The sequence below is a fragment of the Acromyrmex echinatior genome, chromosome 6, assembly GCF_024713525.1.
Source record: "Acromyrmex echinatior isolate Ae372 chromosome 6, ASM2471352v2, whole genome shotgun sequence".
NCBI classification, from domain to species: Eukaryota; Metazoa; Arthropoda; class Insecta; order Hymenoptera; family Formicidae; genus Acromyrmex; species Acromyrmex echinatior.
In genome coordinates this window covers 13,078,611-13,094,807 of record NC_141857.1, presented here as the reverse complement: position 1 = coordinate 13,094,807, position 16,197 = coordinate 13,078,611, and the positions used below count along the sequence as shown (strand labels likewise).

At 46.4% G+C, this 16,197-nt stretch overlaps 1 long non-coding RNA gene across 1 annotated transcript in view; it reads left to right on the top strand.

Moving 5' to 3' along the window:
* LOC147909486 (uncharacterized) overlaps positions 1 to 10,371 on the top strand; it is an 81,165-nt gene extending 70,794 nt beyond the window's left edge. Inside the window, exon 3 of the long non-coding RNA XR_015545458.1 lies at positions 6,976 to 10,371. This is a non-coding gene — a long non-coding RNA (uncharacterized LOC147909486). The remainder of the gene's footprint in view (positions 1 to 6,975) is intronic.
* Positions 10,372 to 16,197: the final 5,826 nt, after the last annotated feature.

The window sequence follows — 16,197 nt, the reverse complement described above, 5'->3', positions numbered from 1 at the left end:
CTCCCAGGTCGTGGCCCCGACCACCACCAACGTGTTGTCCGCGTAACAAACGACGTGGCAGCCGGGGGGTAGGGCCGCGCGGAGAACGTAGTCGTATGCGACGTTCCAGAGTAGGGGTCCCAACACGGACCCCTGTGGAACGCCGCACGACACGTCCCTCCGCTGCTGGAGTCCCGTTTTGTTATGGAACTCCAGCTGCCTGTTCCGGAAATAGTCCTCTATAATAGCGACTAGATAGGGGGGCAAGAGGTGATGTCCTCTCATCGCCCCCATTACCCGGCCCCATGGGATGCTATTAAAGGCGTTGGCGATGTCAAGGGATACCGCCAACGCCACCTCCCCTCCCGCGGTTATCTGCTCCGTGAGGGCCCTGACTTGCCTGACGGCGTCGATAGTCGATAGACCCTCCCGGAAGCCATACTGACCGCGAGATAGATTGGGACCATCCCGGGACAGGTGCCGGACGATGCGGGCAGCGATGACTCGCTCTAGCAATTTCCCCGTATCGTCCAACAGGCATAACGGCCTATAAGCGGAGGGACTCTCCGCTGGCTTGTCCTCTTTACGGAGGAGGACAAGCCTGGCCCTTTTCCACGGCCTGGGAAATATGCCGTCTCTGAGACAGCTCGTGAAGAGCCGCGCCAGACGGCTGCCCACTATGGTAGCCGCGGCGAGCCAGATCCTTCCGTGTACACCAGAGGGTCCGGGCACCCGCGGCCTCCCCTTGAGGCGGGCGAAGGCCATCACCATCTCCTCCCGGGTGACGCCCAGCTCCTCCGTCCATTCGGACCCTCTCCAGTATTTCCCTTTCCCTTGGGAAAGAGGGCGGTCACCACATCCTCCAGGAACTGAGCGTCCAGGGTTTCCGTTATCGGGGGGGGCCCACGGACGAAATTGCTTCGTCACAATTTTATAGGGCCTCCCCCACGGATCTCTGTCAAGGGAGGAGACGAGGTCGCGCCAAGCGTCGGCCTTCGTCCTCCTAATGGCCGCTCTAAGGGCGCTCCTAGCTTCACGGAGCGCCTCGGCGGCCACTTCCACCTCCTCGTCGGTGCCCCGTCGTCTGCGGCGGGTGAACCTCCGTCGGGCAGCTACGGCTGCCCGTCGTAGCTCAGCTATCTCCTCGGACCACCAGTAGACTGCCCTCCTCGCCACAGGATGGCAGAGGGGCATCGACGCGTCGCACGCGCGCGACATGGCGTCCCCGAGCCATTCGGCCTCCACCAAGCGGGCCTGGTTGGGTTCCGGCCACGTGGAGGAGAGGAGGCTCACCTCGAGGGCGCCGGGGTCCAACTTGCGCAGGGCCCATTGACGTTCCTTCTCATGTAGGCGGCGTCTTATCGACCTCCGTGGGGGTGGACACCAGCTCCATGTGGATCAGACGATGATCCGACAATTCTCCTAAGGAGCTGGCGTCCACGTGCCAATCACGTATCCTGGCGGCAGCCGCGGGGGTCGCCCACGTCAGATCGACAATGGACTCCCCCCGAGCCCCCACGAGGGTACTGGCATGGCCTCTATTCAACAAGACTAGGCCGTGCCTCGCCGCCCGGATATACAGACGCCTGCACAACATGCAAGCGGCGCAGAACACTACGGCTCCTCAGCGGAGCTATGCATATACGGAGAAGAGATCAGCGAACCCCCTGGCGGGTCGAATCTCCGCTCACGAGCGCGTTCATCCTCCTCCTTCCGCCGCATAACCACTTCGCAGAAGTCCGCAAAAACGGACCATGCTTCGGGAGAACGCATGATGGCTCTCACCACCGCCCGAAAGATTCTATCAATCCCCACTATCTCCAGCAGCCCACTCCTCCGCTCCGCCCAAACCGGACAGAACAGAAGAGTGTGCGCCGCCGTGTCCACCGCCACTCGACAGAATAGACAGATCGGGGATTCCCGCCGTCCAATCTTATATAAGTAGGATTTAAAGACCCCGTGTCCCGTTAGAACCTGAGTGATGCGGTAGGTGAGGGCACCATGCGCCCTCTCCATCCAGATCCCCAAGTCCTCCGCGAAGGCGTCCCTTACAATCGCACCAGGGCGTCCCGGAGGCAGGTCAACCAGTCGTTCACGTCACCTCGAAACAGAGCGGCGACGCTCCATCTCGACCAGTATTGAGCTCACTCGACGCGCAATACTACCGTCCCGAGCTATAATTTCCTGCCGCTGAAGGTAAGACCTTCTTAATTGGTCCGCAACTATGTCGAATGGAACCATCCCCGAGAGGACAGCCTCGTGGCAAATTGTACGATATCCACGGATGATCTTGAGGGCAAGCTATCCCTGCAGCCTACGCATCTCTCAGGATCCCGTGATCACCGGCAACAGTCTACGTCCAGATCGGAGCGCCATACAAGACAACCGACATGACCACCATCGCGTATAAACGCTGCCGTCGCTCACCAGAGCCATCAATGTTGGCGGTAAGACGCACCAAAACCATTGCCATGCCTCAGGCTTTGGGCAGGAGAAGGCGGAAATGGTCCCGGAAGGTCCACCGCGAATCCAGAGTTAAACCCAATTATTTCATGGCGGACCCAATCGAAACCACCGCCCCCCCCAACCCTAATAGTAGCTCCGACCGGCGTCCCTTCAGCCGAGAAGACCACAGCCTCGGTCTTGACAACCGAGATCTTAAGTCCAAGACGCTCTATGGTCTTCCACCAGTAAGTGGTGGGTCTCCTCGACCACCCCCTCCTGGGCATGGAGACGTCCGAGATATCCTGGAGCAGCCGATCCATTCGTTTAGCTTCAAGCGTGGCATCCTCAGGAATACCGCTCCAAGCCGAAAAGACTGCCGCGGCTTCCAAAAGATCCGGATCGATTCTTCCGACAGCCCATCTCGGAAAGGCCTTAAGTGTAGTTCCTCCAATGATGGACCCAGCCAGAGAGGCATTGACTTCGATGAATATATACTTGTGATCCGAGAGGGACTCTATCTCAGATCCGACACGCCAAGAGGTGATCCTCCTGGCCGCAGAGGACGACGCCAGTGTGAGATCAACGCAAGGTACTCCACGCGCAGTACATTCAGTATCTGCATTTCCAAAAGACCCAACCAGTCCGCCAGGAGTCTTCCCCTTCTGTTAGGTTGACCAGAATCCCAGAAGGGCGACCGTGCATTAAAGTCTCCCAACACCGGGATGACCGGGCGTCCAGGCACTTCACGCACTTCCTCCTCCATCTCACGTAAGTCTCGCAAAAATGCACCGTCACTAAGACTAGGAGGAAAGTAGCATGATACGACGATCCCCCCAGTCCAATCCGCTGCAAACCGCTTACCTCTCCATCGAGGAAAGCACGGCACCCTCGAACGACTCCACTGACAGGTGACAGCGGCCGAAGGAGGAGTGTCCGTGGAGGCCAACCAGTGTTCGTCATCAGGAACGCGATTCGCCGCAACTAGATCAAACTCCTCGCAGATCCTAGCAATTAGGTCCTGCGAGGGTCTCGATCGATTGATATTGATCTGAGCCAATCTAGCCATCGACCGTATCCATGACCGACACCTCATCCGCAAGAACCGAAGTTCCCCGATCGACCCCAGTGGATGTGCCCGCCACATTGCTTACGTTTGAGTCATTTGCTAGCACTTGTTCACGACCATTGAAGGGCACGCACTCCGTCGCTCCAGCGCGATGTCCCGCCGCGAGTCCTCTGGCCGCACTGACTGGACAATGCGGGGGCAGCCGGCAACCGGCGGCCCTATGCCCATCGTTCCCGCCACACTGAAAATACCAGGTGGAGCGATCCACCCCATTCTGGTAGTTCACCTTGGTGTGTCCCACCGCCAAACACCGGAAACATTGAAGTCTCCGCTTCGCTAGGGGCACAATACCAGCGGAGGACCAACCGAGTCTAATGCGTCCAGCCTTTATCAATCTATTGGCACACGCCAGGGGACATTGCACCCACACTATGTTAAGACCCCCACGCCCTGGCCTAAAAGGACCAGTCCTAATGTCTGTGGCAGGGACTTCCCCGATGGTAGCTACCGCCTTGACCACCTCCTCTGCAGAGACAGACTGATCCACGTCGATCAGTCTGACCTCCGCGCGATAAACAGGGCGCACCACACTTATCCTGTCCTCACTCTCCGCCAGCATCGCCTTGAGACGATCCACGAGCGCCTCTGCCTTGGCATCCGCCTCCTCGCCTCTGGGGATCTCGATGAGGAGGCCACCCGCCTGCGCTTTCCGGATCCGTGTGTTGGCGATATTCAGTTCTTCCAGGGAAATCTTCCCTCTCGCCAACCTCACTACATCCGCATATGACGACCGGAATTGTCCCCCGTCTCCGCACATCTCAAGAGTACAGCCGCCGTCTTTGGGGCTCGAAAACGAGACTCCCTCATGACAGGGTGGCTCGGCATTACCTTCGGACCCCGTACTGTAGGGCAGGATACATCCGCATCCTTTCGGCTCCCAGATACGCCATCCACGACAGCGGCATACGAAACTCGGGCAGTCTTAGATACTCCACTATTGGTAACATCCCGACGCGTACTACCAACCCCACTCAAGGGGGGAGGCACGGTACCCAATTCAGTCCTATTTCCAGCTTTCGCACTGGGAACCTCAGCTTTCTTTCTTTTCTTCTTCCTGGCTTTTTTACGTGCACGCTTGGAGTCTGCCTCCATCCATGCCTCGCCATCCACGGGATACGTCGGCAAAGGCGACGGAAGCTCCACTCGCTGAGCGCCCGTTGATACAGTCTCACTTCCTCCGCGCACAGTCCCCTTGTCCACTCGCGAATCACCACAATCATCCGAAGCGATCCGCAACGAGCCCACCATAATGATACGTCCTGAATGATACGTCTGTCAACTTTGGTGGGTCGAGGAGGCACATCCTCCAACTTTTTGCGAGTCTCACCAAGAGACCTATATACCGGAGACCTATTTGGAAATCCAGTCTCCCGCCCCGCTTCGTCCACGACAGGGTCCCGACGTCGCAAAGAGCGTCCCCGAGAGCGGCGCGAAATAGGGGAGTCACATACAAGGATGATCTCGTCCAAAGAAGGAGTAAGATCTCTACCGCGGTCCCCATCCCTCATTATCTGCACCGTGCGCCTAAGGGACTCAACCTGATCCCTCAGGGAGTCTCTCACGCGACGCAGTAAGTCCATCTCCCTGCGAAGTCTTATAATCTCCCTCTCCAGGGCCAGATTATTGGCCCTAATCTCGTCCGAAGGCCCCGATCTCTTGTCAATGTCCGAGACAAGACGCTGCACCGCAATCTTAGCAACATTGACGCCAACTTTTATCTGCCGGCCAAGAGCTCCGTTTATTGTGAGAGTCCTCCTCTCAGCCTCACCGGCAATGTCCAGGACCCGCAACGTCTCAGCCACCACCGACTTCGGCGACGTCCCGTAAAGAGACCCGTAACCTCTTCGATAGCGATCTTCTGACCATGAAAGTCTGTCATCCAGGCTGCAATCGACCAGACCTTTCCTCTTCTTCAGGTCTTGTGCCCCCCTCTTAGGAATCTTGAAAAAATCCTGCCTCAATCCCATTCGTCGTCCTCAAGCTCCAATCGTTTCGATGATATCTTCGTCATGGCACGAGGGCGAGAAGTATTACTGCCTTTTGGTTTTTGTCCCCTCTTCTTTCCTTTATACGGGACCTGCTCGAAGGAGGACGAGAACTCCCCATCATCCTTCATCGGAGTAGACGCCAATAAGACGCCACCACACTGCGAGCCCGCACGATCCACTATCGTCACTGGATGCAGGCAAAGTGAGATTCACCACGCCTGGATCTCTGATCGAGCCAAAGCCGCCGGGAGCCGACGTGCCAGCCGACCCGCTATCAGCAACAGGGAAGTTAACAATCTCCCCCGCCACCACTCTAATTCTCATCTCTTTGGGATACTTCTTAAAGTCCACTATCCTCGGTCTCCTCTTGGATCGCAGTACAGAGGCAGGTTCGGAAGCCCCCCGAGTCTTCGGTCGAAGCGCCCGCAGCCGCAACTGCGTCGGCCTCCCTACGGTCCAGAAACAACCGTAATTCTTTCCTCTTCTGCGGGAGATGGCGAGGCAACCTCAGACTCCTTCCGCTCAGTCGACCCAGAAGGTGCGGGTTCCTACGCACCCAAAATTCCTTCCACTTATTCCATCCGGACGGTAGCAGATTCAACTGCAGGGCAACCCTGCAGTCAGCCCATCGCATGATGACGACATGCCGGGGGCAGGGACAACATCCCCGGTCAGCCGGTCCTGGGTTCCGAATCCCAGGCGGTTATTTTCATTTCCGGTGTCCATATCATAATGTCTTGGTTGCCGGCGTAATAGTACGGCCGAGGAGCACGCCGACCAACTCCCCGGTTCGTCTTCGATCTTCACGGCGTCGAGTTGATAGCCGCCACATCGATGTAGGGAAGAAAACACAGCAAAACTTCCCACAGGAGGGAAGTTCACCCACATCGATGAAGGAGTGTCAATAATCCCGTCATAGTCCACGCACAACACACCGCGCCGCGCGCGAAGAGAGACCACCGGACCGACGACACTCCCAATGCAAAAGGCGCAGATTTGAAGTCGCCCCTCATTTGCTGGGATATATCCCAGTTCCCCCTCACTTGGCCGCTATTGAGTGGTTCATCCATCATCCATTCATCCCGTGGCCGCGTACCACTATCACGAGACAGGGGGACCTTTTATAGAGGGCCCACCTTATCGTCCGAGAAGTTGGGTGCAATCTCGGACGCTCGGTCTCTCCCAGTGGTGCAAGGAAAGAGATTACGAGAGCTCAGGCACCGCGGGTTCGCTAAACCCGTAGTGGAATCATATCAAGATGCGTCTGGGGATGCCGGATCGCATCAGAGATGATCCCACCCCCTGTGGGAAGCCTAACCTAAGCTTAACCTAAGCCTAACTTAATCATGGCTATGTAATAACCTAACCCTAATCTTGCGATCGCATATAAAATTTCAACCCGGCAGAACAATTATAAAATATCCTACAAAATTCCAGCAGACGGTCAACGAAGACATCCACTAGGTAGCAGCCGAACCAATCAGCAAGGAAGGATCAACTAAGTCAACTGAGACTGATAGAAGAAGAACTACAAGGACAGGAAGAACATCGTGAAACGAGCAAATAGATATAAATAATAAGAAAGAATAAGTTTTAAAATAATGTACAAAAATATTGTTCTAGTATTAAGTTTTTTATATAATATATTTTATGCAATTAAATTTTAGAAAAGTTTTATAGAAATTAACGAACGTTGAAGCAATGTTAAGTTGAAAATATAATATGTAAAGTTCAGTCATCGATGATGATCTCATTTAACGTAATATTTATTTTTTGTTCATATAGAAATATCGTAACTTACAATTCATTTTGATACTTATTTTATTTTATTATTATGTTTTTGTTTTAATGAGCAATTAAGCCTGTAAACTAAAAGTGTCTGTAATGATAAGAAAGAAAGTATTTTTATAACACGTGAGTAAATGATAAAATATTACAAATCTCAACAATGCTTACCCATCCTTAAAAAAGAAGCGAACCCAAGTTGATAGACGAATCTGAAAGAAAGAGAGAAAAAGAATTAGAATTAGAAGTTATAATAATATTATGTAAAGCTCATTTTCCTATAAATTTTGAGTAGAATTAACTTGAAAGTAAAAAAGAGATGAATAACAAAGTAAAAATAAATACAAAAAATTTTATATTTACCTCGAATGTGTACGTTTGAATCGATCCATCAAATTGAGGGCGTTGGAACCTGAAAGAATAAGAAGTTAAAGAAAACTATCCAGTATATGAATCAATAATTTAGTAGAGTAAAGATTTTAAATAAATAAGTAGTATGTGTAAATTTTAAAGTAATGAAAGTTAATAGTTTAGTAAATGAGAAGAAGAGATTTCATCTAGTGAATAATTTTCAGTTCTGCGATAGCAGCGGACAACTTAAAAAAGTTTGATTAGATTTTGAGTTTGTTCTATCCTGAAAAAAAAGTTTTTTATTGTATCATATTAAAGATAAACAGAAAGTAAGAAAAAAATAGGAATCGATTTAGAAATTAGTTTCCAATTCATTTAAGTAATTATAATTTGCTGGATACAATTTTAGCAATCAAAGTTACAGAATATCATTTTATGAGGAATTTTTTCACGGGGAATTTTTCTACCTGCAAGGTAATTTTCTGTAAGATTCAAAAAGATAGACACGAGATAAAAAAGGATAGAATGAGTTTTTTCGTTTTGGGTAAATTCGAAAGGATAATCAGTGTTTTATATATAGAATGAGGCTATTTACAGCTAAAAAATGTGTTTGAAATAAAATTTAATCAGCCATTAGTTTTTTATCCATCCTTTTTGATTATTCGATTTTGATTGGTCGACGAGTAGAAGTAACTAGCCGGGACAAAAGAATTCGAGGAAAACGGGCGAAACAATTACAAATTACATTAAGAAACAAGCTCGATAGATTCTAAGTAAGATTTTCTAGGATTTTTGTAGAATTAGTTAACATCAGCACACATCCATTTGACAGGTTAGGAACCCTTGTAACAAGATCAATATATCGAGAGACACAAAGAACAGAAGATTTATTTTCATTAAAGATGATTGAAAATAGACAGAATACAAATAATTAGTAATGATTTCGATGCCGGAAATGGATATTTTATGCTTTATGCAATGACATCGATCGATCGATATATCGATACGCGTGCAAATTCGTAAAGAAGGATAAAACTAACAAAATCTTTTATTTTATATTTAAATTAACAGCAACAAAGCTTGTAATCTCCATTTTAAGAATCAATGAGTACGGAATGAGTGAGTAATTGTCCGGAAAGTAGTTCTTGTATCCAGGACCTGCCATATTGGTATGGCACCACCGACGGTGATGAAGAAGACGCCATTACAATTAATCAACAACGACATTTGACCGAGGTGGATCGTATTAACACGTTGCTCGAAGAACAGCAAAAAACGCTTCGAATTGATTATCGAAATAAAGATTATGCGTCGCGAAGATGCAAAAAGCGTTAGCAGCGCAGAAATAGATGCACTTATAGAAATAATCGCGAATACGCGAGTTTTGATTAAATTTTGATTTGAGCGATTGATCAATAATGCGAGAACGCGAAATAAAACACGATAAAAGCGATTAAAGTTCTAGATTAAGAAATTCAAGATTTTCGAGATTACACCTCAGAGATTAGAGGTTGCATCATTTTACGCCATTTTACATAAAGACGGTAATACGCAGTAACAAAAGAACGTTATAGGACGTTTCAAAACCGAAAATAGAAATATTCACGCGAGCAAGTGAATGAGCAAAGAGTGAATGTAAAAAATTTGTTATAAAGACAATAAATTTTATTTTTGTATAAAAGTGATCAAAGTAAATGCTTTGCAAGAAAACCTCTTCCAAACCTACAAAGCTCAGATTATAGGATTAAATCATTGTGACCAAGATCTATGCATATGTGCTGAGCTGACATCCCATCCATCAAATTCAACAAAGGGGGATCCAGAAGAAGACCTGAGGCAAGGATTAATTATCCATCCAGAGAATCAATTTCTATAAGCAACTTTCTCAGTTGGAGGTTAAATTGAGTGGCGACTGTCGAAGTAGTAAGTGATTACGAACCAGCATAGTTATTCAGCCAGTTATTTAATTTGTCCATCGATTCAAACAATTAATTCGGTAAACCGGTCACAACCGAACCATGGGTGGCATGAATATACGGCCTCACTCGTCTCAAGCAGATAGAGCGGACTAAACTGAGTAGAAAAGTCCTCTATTATTTTGCAGCAATGCTCGCAATAATTAACGAGATGTTAACGTTTAAAAATAGCCGAATACGCCAACCGACCTACTATTGTCGAAGGTACAACCCACCGAGCGCACGGCGTGCGGCCCACGAAGAGCGGGAATGGCTTAGCAGGCGCGCCGCGCCATTCGAGCTTAGTGGTCGCGGCGGTGAGCGGGGAGTTCCACTCCCCGCGCGACAAGCTATCGATGGCTATATTCGGCGCTTTAGAAATAATATCTCCAATTCTTGTCACCGAACCAATGTCTTTCCTCGGAAGTAGTCCACGATCGTAGAGATTAGATAGGGAGGTACCTGGTGATACTACAGCGCCTCCACTATCTGTCCCCAGGGGAGGGTGTTGAACGCGTTAGTTATGTGATGACACTGCAACTATCCCCCCTCTCTCATCCACCATGGGTCTCATAAAGGCTCTCATTTGACGAATCGTATCGAATGTCGAGAAACCTCCGCGGAACTCGTATTGGCCAGGACTTAAATTCGGCTCCTTGCGGATCAGGCTCGATGATCCAGTCGGCAAATATTCGCTTGATTATTTTACCAGACTCATTAAGCAAGCAAATTGGCCGATAGGCCGATGGAGACTCTGGGTCCCGGTCCTCCTTGCAGAAAAACCAGGCTCGCCCTCTTCCAAACTAAGGGGAACTGCCTCTGCTTGAGACAACTGTTGTGCAGTTATCTCAAGGGCTCTCCTATCTCTTCGGAGACCAATGCCCAAATCTTCCTGTGGATCCTGGCTTTTAGGCGGCCCGTCAGTCTTTTGGAAGCCAGGGCCATCTCCTCCCTGGCGACCTACATCTCACCAGTCGGTCGGCGGACCAGTGAACGAGGCGATCTCCTCCTCCCTGTGGGGGAAAGAGGGTCTCCATCATTGTTTCCAACAACTGGGAGTCCATGCACTCTGTGATCGGGAGCGTCCAGAGTCGCATTTTGTACAGAACGATCCTATATGGATGCCCCCAAGAATTCTTGTCCAGGGAGGTGATTAATTCCTATGCTTGTGCCTTGGCCTTCTTAATTGCCTTGCGTAGAATTCCCCCCGCGACTCGGAGGAACCCGTATAGGCGATCGTTTCCTCGCTGTGATCCCTCTGCTTGGCCCGCATATGATGATATCTCGTCTGGACTGTCACACTACGCAAGTTAGCAATGTCCTGCGTCCACCAATATGCAAAGCGGTGGGCCTCGGGCGACTTCGCGGCATGGCCGCGTCATACACTTCCTTCATCGCAGTCTGGAGCCACGTGATCTTTTGTTCTACATTTTCCTCGAAATCTGATTTGTTGATTCAGGAAGAAGCATGCGAGAAGAGTCGTCTCTGCATGTAAATTGGCGTTTAACTATTTAAAAGACCCTGGGATAGTCCCGCACTCACGTCTCTTTGCGGTTTTGAACTATCGCATTATGGACGGAAGACAGGTCATAACAGATGCAAAAGTGGTCAGACATTTTTGCCAGGTAGCCCGCCTCCATCCCGAACCGGCAGCGTTAGGGGTGGCCCACGTAAGGTCGACGATCGATGAGCTTCTACTGCCGCCGTAAAAGTATAAATTGTCCTAGTATTGAGCAGGCAGAGATTGTTTTCTTTTGCCCACTTCCCCACCAGGGCCCCTTTTTTTTTTTTTTTTTTGATAACGGAGGGGAAATGCCTGACGCATACCCCGAGCCTCGGGGGAGAGTCCGGGGTTATGTGGAGCTTGCACCCACTAAAACCCCTCCGAGTGTCCTTACCTGGCCTTGCATGAGGGACTCCCAGGAACGCGTGCAGCATACTTCTGGGAGGCACCAGGGCCCCTCTGGAGTTGGTGACCAGGGAGTTCCACAAAGTGGAATAGACGTTAAAGTCCCCAGCCACTAAAATTGGATGGGTAAGTCTTCTTCTAACAGCCTCCCTCATTTTCCTCAACACATCCTCAGTATCTGTTCTGGAGCAGCTAGGACAGCAGGTTACAGAAGATAATATCTACCATTCCCCAGGCTGCCATAGCATATCTCTCATCCCGCTCCACCAGCGAGATGAGGGATAAATCCTTCTCGTGTCTCCACACAATCGCTGCGAACCTCGTGGTATAAATCAACTAGGATGCCCCTTTGATATCTTAGAGATCCGCGACGATTTCTAAGCCCATATCATGCTCCGCCAGACAATGTACAAACATATTTTGTCCGACGGAGGCATAGTTAAGGATCGCCTGGAGTATTTGCGTTTATAACTGGGGCGTTGTATCCCAATTTTACCTCCTCGAGGCAAATCTCCATTGCCCTTATCATAAGTCATCCTTTTCTTTTTAGTTTTTCCTTCCCCTTTGTTCAAGCCCTTAATTACCACTTTGGATATTGTTGCGGTTTTTGTGGCTTCCTCCTTGAGCACCGCTGATTGCCTACATTTGCCCTTTTTAATCATGGCTACGCATTGGACGCCCTTCCCGATTTTGTGGTCGTGAAGTTTTCTGCCTTCTTACAGGCCGGACATCGCACCTGGGCCGTGTAAGATCGGGCTTCATGCCCCACTATGTCATATCTGTAACATCAGCCCGATCTGTCATCACTGGTTCCTAACGTAACCGACGGCCAGACACTTGTAATATTGTAGCGGCTTGCCGGCAGCAGCGCTATCCTAGCCATTATTCAGTCGATACATATTTTCCACGCTGCGGTTACCTTATTGGTTATCGCAACGGGGCATTTGACCCAGACAGTGCATGTACCGGACGAGGAGAACCTAATGGCTCCCATAAAAACATTGTTCGGACTACAAGCCTCCACGCTGGCAACAGCCACCCGTATCTCCTCTGCCTCGATTAAGTCCTCGAGGCCCGAAACGCATAATTCGGCCGTTTTGACTCGGCGAGCTTTTGTTCGCTCGAAAGTTCGATTCCGAATTCGGCGATCTTTCTTGTTCGGCGATTGAATCTGAGTGGTCACTGTCCTTCTTGGGCGTCACAGCCTTCTGGGTCATTTTAATTCCCATTCTTCCCATAAGCCGGGTGAGCACAAACATCAGTTTCTAATGCTCGTACTCCCTTTGACTGTCGGAAATTCCTCAACTTTAATAATTTTTAGGAGAGGTCGTTTTGGTTTGTTCTTATCCTTGAACGCCCGTTGAGATCTTTTTGATCATGGGACCAGAAGTTTCCACTATTTTTTTGGAGACCCCTTGGATTGGAGGTCTCCAAGCATCGGGTAATGGAAAAGCCACCCACCTCCCTAATTTGGGTATATAATAACCTAATCCTAACCTTGGTTACTAATCTAGGTTGTGACCGAATTCGTCACTTCATTAAATTAATTTCTGGATAAATAATTAATTAGCTGGCTGAAATGCAATAAGTGTTCATGCAGCTTACTACTTGTGACGGTCGCCACTCAGTTTGCCTCCTACCGAGAAGGATCTCTGGAAATTTATTCCTGATGAATGATTCCTGGAAAATTATCCTGTGGACGGGTGGATGTCCTGTTTGCCTATGGTCTTCCTTTGGCTCCGCAATGAATGTATTCCTTGGATGGGTTGACAGCTCAGCCTCGGTATTAAAGAATGTGAACCCGGCGATGTTTAATGCAGTTAAAAAAGTGTTCCGCACATTTGTGATAAAGTTTTCGTGAAGCACTTGTGGATTTTTTATCCAAAAATAAAATTCATTAATAAACAGAAAAACAAAGGGCTACGAGCCTAAAACAATTATCAGAAATTAAAAATTTTTTTTTGAACCGTTAATAAATAAAACATGTCATCTAGTTAAAATATAAACTTTAATTTGCCGGTAACAAGCAAAACAAAATAAATGTTTCAATCCCTGTTGGATCATTATCAATGTGAACAAAAATAACAGTGAAAATAATAGATAAGATATATAAAAATAAAAATTCATTCTCGATAACAGTATTAAATATAAATCTCGCTCCAATATAGAATAAAAGTTATAAGAAAATTGTAATCGACAACAATGTATTCCTCTGGATTGTGTATGTAGATTAAGGATGGACATACTTTTTTCTGTTAAAAAGTACAAAATGTAATGTGAAATTGTCATAGGAATAAGAAATCAAATCATCTAATAAGAAAAGTACAAACTGAGTCGCAAGTAATAAAAATAAAAATAAAAAGGCAAAAAAAAATAATCTAATATTATGAGAAATGTACATTGGAGTCATTAATGCGGATTGAAAATGTGTGATATATATGTGTGATACCGTCATAAATTATATATATTTAATTTAGTAACAGATGAATTGAGAATAAAAATTGTATGTAGTTTATAAGATCTGCGACGATTGTGAGGCGAGTTATGTTGATCAAACAAAAAGAAAATTAAATATGAGATTACACGAACATATCTCTTAACATTAAGAAGAATACTGGTTTTCCTATTGTTATAACTGATCATCGTATTAAATTTGATCACAATTTTAGATGGAACGATGTGAAAATTTTAGATTGCGAATCTTCGTATAACAAGAGATTGGTGTCTGAAATGATTCACATTAGAAGCAAGATCTTAATAAACAGAATGATACAGAATCGTTATTTGAAACTTACTCACAGATCATTCAATCTCTTTTTCTTTCTTAACTGCATTCTTTCTCTATTTATTTCCCTTCTCCCCACTTTTTCTTCCCTCTACTTTATTTTCTCCCTCTTCCAATGCTCTCCTTCCTTTTTAGTTTACCACTTCAACCTTCTTGTCTTTATATTTATATTTTACATTGTCTCTGAGATCTTAGAGAGATGACTACATTCTCAATCTCATCGCATTGCCTAATAATAGTTAACATATTACATTGACACACAATAGAAGGTATTTATTCACAATTTATCTGTTACTAAATTAAATATATATAATTTATGACGGCACATTTTCAATCATTAATGACTCCAATGTACATTTCTCATAATATTAGATTATTTTTTTACCTTTTTATTTTTATTTTTATTACTTGCGACTCAGTTTGTTTATGTTTCTTATTAGATTTTGTTTCTTATTCCTATGGCAATTTTACATTACATTTTGTACTTTTTAGAAAAAAGTATGTTCATCCTTAATCTATATACATAATCCAAAGGAATACATTGTTGTCGACTACAACTTTCTCATAACTTTTTATTCTATATTGGAGCGAGATTTATATTTAATACTGCGATCGAGAGCGAATTTTAATTTTTATATATCTTATCTATATATTATTTCCACTGTTATTTTTGTTCACATTGATAATGATCCATCAGGGAAACGTTTGTTTTGTTTTGCTTGTTACCGGCAAATTAAAGTTTATATTTTATCTAGATGACATGTTTTATTTATTAACGGTTCAAAAAAAATTTTTAATTTATGATAATTGTTTTAGGCTCGTAGCCCTTTGTCTTTCTGTTTGTTAAATTTATTGAGCCTTATTACTATTATAGCCTTATTACTATTATATTTAAAATTCATTAAAATAACACTTATATATTAGGTATACAAATAAGTTTCTGCCGTTTTTTATCAAAAATTAAGCATTTATTGTGAAAGAATGATACATAATGTTTTATTGAAAGTATTATCCATCGCTAGCCACTACTTTTTCCCATCTTTCTGGTGGTATACGGATACCGCGTTGGAAGAACGCTTCATCTTTTGAGGCTATCCAATTATCGATCCAATTTTTGATATCTTCATATGATGTGAAGTGCTATTCAGATAGGCCATGCGCCATCGATCGAAATAGATGGTAATCGAAAGGGGCAATGTCTGGTGAAAATAGCGGGTGGGGTAGAACTTCCCAATTGAGTGTTTCCATGTAGGTTTTGACCGGCGTCGCAACATGTGGTCGAGCATTATCATGCAGGAGAATAATTTTGTCATGCCTGGAGTAGTAGTGGGCGCGTTTTTCCTTGAGTGCTCGGCTCAATCTCATCAATTGTGTTCAGTAGAGAGCCCCAGTAACGGTTTCGTTCGGTTTGAGCAACTCATAATACACGACACCAAGCTGATCCCACCAAATACACAACATGAGTTTTTTTCAATATGAATATTCGGCTTGGCTGTCGCTGTTGAAGCATGGCCAGGTGATCCTCATGATTTCCTCTTCTTTGGGTTATCGTAGTGGATCCATTTTTCATCACCAGTGACTATACGATGTAAAAAACCCTTTCGTTTATGCCTGACAAGCAGCATTTCACATATGGAAAATCGGCGTTCAACGTTTCTCGGCTTTAGTTCATATTATTCATATGGAACCCAATTCCTTTGCTTTTGAATCATTCCCAATGATTTCAAACGATGTGAAATTGCTTGTTGAGTCGCTCCTAATGTAAGTGCAAGTTCTTTTTGCGTTTGACACGAATCTTCATTCAATAATGCTTCCAATTCCGCGTCTTCGTACACTTTCGGCCTTCCGCTACGTTCTTTGTCTTCGACGTCAAA